The sequence below is a fragment of the Dryas octopetala genome, chromosome 1 (assembly GCF_963921425.1).
Source record: "Dryas octopetala chromosome 1, drDryOcto1.1, whole genome shotgun sequence".
NCBI classification, from domain to species: Eukaryota; Viridiplantae; Streptophyta; class Magnoliopsida; order Rosales; family Rosaceae; genus Dryas; species Dryas octopetala.
In genome coordinates, this window is record NC_141366.1 from 26,080,986 (window position 1) to 26,084,357 (window position 3,372).

The following is a 3,372-nucleotide window of genomic DNA, read 5'->3' on the forward strand; positions in this document are numbered from 1 at the left end:
ATTTTGGGTATTTAAAACCCACTTTTATAAATTTACAAAATTGCCCCTCACTTCACATGTCCGTATCTTTCAAACCGTAACTCGAAACGACACGTGCTACGTGTCTATGAAATCGTGGGTTCGAAACCTATCTAACGAACCCAAGGTCAAAATCAAAAGCCCTTTTATTTTAAAAGTAAATTTTGGGTCAAGCCCAATTTAAAAAAAAAATAAATATTTAAATCAAAACCCTTTTTATTTTCCAAATAAATCTCAAAATCTTTAAATTACAATTCCACATCCTTTAAAAGAAATCTCTTAAAAACATAGTTAAATAAAAAAAAATTTAAATTTCTAGTGAAAATTTGGGTCGGGTCGTTACATTGGCTCTCTGAAAGAAAACATCGCCTCATTGTGGAAATAGGTCTCACCTTACTCACCCACGCTTCTATGCCTATTACCTACTAGGCTGAAGCATTTCACACCTCTATTTATCTCATAAATCGGTTACCTACACCTACACTTAATAATCTTTCTCCATATCAACGTCTTTTCTCAAAACTCCCACAATATGATTTTCTAAAGGTTTTTGGGTGTGCATGTTTTTCCTATTTATGGAGTTACAACTCCAACAAACTTCAACCCCGCTCCATTCAGTGTGTGTTTCTAGGATATTCTCTCAATCAAAAGGGATACCGCTGCTTAGATTTATCCACTGGTAGAATTTTTCTCTCTAGGCATGTTCTTTTTGATGAACATACATTTCCATTTCATGAGACCGTTCTAGCACTGTCTGCGGGGGCGTCTTCCTCTACACTGGATCCAGTTACCTTTCTCCCTCTTTGGTTGCCGCCCACTCTTGTGATCTCCCCACCACCCACGGCTGGGCCTTCCTCTTCTGGAGCTGCACCCACCTCACCGGTATCTACACCTTTGCCTCTCCGATCCGCAGGCCCAGCCGCATCCTTGGTTACCCCACCATCTTCTCCACTTCAATTTAACTTGTCAAGTACTTTTACACCTTTTGCATCCACTTCTTTATCTAATCCATCTCTTACTGCTTCTCCTCAGATATCACCGCTGCCTGCACCACAAGCCTCTCCAGGTGCATCTGTTTCCACCATCTCTCAAAGCCCTATTAATACTTATTCCATGGTGACACGGGGCAAACACGACATCGTCAAACCTAACTACAAGTATGCTTTGTCTGTGACTGTTTCTAATGATTTGGTTGAGCCCACGTGTTTTTCGCAGGCTAACAAGGATGAGCGTTGGCGGCAGGCCATGAATGCCAAGTTTAATGCCCTTCAACGGGCTGGTACATGGGTCTTGGTTTCTCCTCATGTCTCTATGAACATACTCCCCAACAAATTGGTTTTAAGATAAAAAAGAAGGTTGATGGGTCTGTGGAACGTTTCAAGGCTCGGCTTATTGCCAATGGTGACCGCCAACAATCGGATCTTGATTATGGCGAAACGTTCAGCCCCGTTGTCAATCAAAGCACCATTCGGCTTGTTCTTGCTCTTGTTGTTCATCACCATTGGCCCATCTGTCAGTTGGACGTTCAAAATGCCTTTCTGCATGGCTACTTGACTGAAGATGTTTTTATGACACAACTTAGGGGTTTTGTTGATCCGGCCTATCTTAATCATGTGTGCAAACTCTGTCGGTCTCTGTATGGTCTTAAATAGGCTCCCCGAGCCTGGTTTACCTGTCTCTCCCAACACTTGGAACATTTGGGTTTTCGCGCCTCAACTGTTAACTCCTCTTTATTTGTTTATGCCCATGGGTTTGTGCTTATATACTTACTATTTTATGTAGATGACATCCTCTTAACAGGAAACAACTCCACTCATATACAAACTCTCATAACTGAGCTAGGCCGTGCTTTCTCCATAAAGGATCTGGGTTCCCTTAATTTTTTTCTCGATGTTGAAGCTCTTCGCACCCTTCTGATCTTCATCTCTCTAAAACTAAGTATGTGATTGATCTTCTTCGCCGCACCAACATGCTTAATGCCAAACCGCTCCCCAGTCCGGCCATTGCTAGCCGCCGGATTAGTCTCCATGATGGCGATCCTCTTGATGATCCCACTATGTATCGCAGTGTTGTTAGGGCCCTTCAGTACCCGACCCTTACTCGCCCTGACATCGCTTTCTCTATCAATCAAGTTTGCAAGTTCATGCACTCTCCCACTACTGTTCACTGGGCGGCGGTCAAGCGTATTCTCCGCTATCTCAAAGGCACCTATTGTCATGGCCTTATCTATTCTCCTAGTTCCATTCAATTGGTTGCTTTCTCTGATGCAGACTATGCCGGTGACCCAGATGATAGGCGTTCTACGGGCGGATTTTGTATCTATCTTGGCCATAACTTGATCTCTTAGAGTGCCAAGAAACAGAGTGGTGTTTCCTGTTCTAGTACTGAGGCCGAATATCGTCAATTGGCTGCTACTGCTGCTGCCATTTCCTGGTTTCGTTCGTGCCCTTTGTCGGGACTTACGGCTTCATCTCTACTACCCCAAACTTTGGTGTAATAACATCTCAGCTATCTCTCTTGCCTCCAATCCTGTTTTTTACTCAAAGACACGTCACATTGAAGTGGATTTTCACTATGTGCGTGAAAAGGCTGTTCGTCGCGAGCTTGCTATGGGTTTTATTTCTTCCCATGACCAGTGTGCTGACATCTTTACTAAAGGCTTGTCTCCTCCACTGTTTCGCTTTCTAGTGGACAAGCTTCATGTCTGTCCTCAGCCACTTAGCTTTAGGGGTGGGCACAGGATAGGAGGGGATGGGACTGACCTCATCCCGTTCCCAATCCCGGAAGTTGCATTCGGGATGGGATAGGGACGGGATGACCATGATACCATTTCAAAACCAAATATATGGAACGGGATGAGTTTCGGGACCTGCTAGCTATTCATGCATTCATGACTATACTTCAACAGATAACAATTCAAGTTTCAACAATGAATATGATGCAACTTCAAGGTTCAAAGTTCAAAGTTTCAAACTCAAGTTCTCAAATTTCAACAATTCAAGACTTCAAGTTGCTATTATTCAAATTTCAACAATTCAAGTTGGAAGTAATTTAATTCTATGGCATCAGTGCATCACAAACTCAGTCTACATCAGTAACATCACAAAGTACAAACTCACAAACTTAAACTCAGTCTACATCACAAACTCAAAAGATTAGAATTAAGCCTTATGGCTTATTACAATTTACAAACTACAAAGTTACAAACTCAGAAATCACACAAGAATTTGATTTGAACCCTTCAAACCACTGGCAGCAGTGGTCACACTTCAAACTACTGGCAGGCAGGCAGCAGTGGTCAACTGGTCACACTTTTGCCTTTGGTTTTGAACCTTTCAAACTACTGGTAACAGT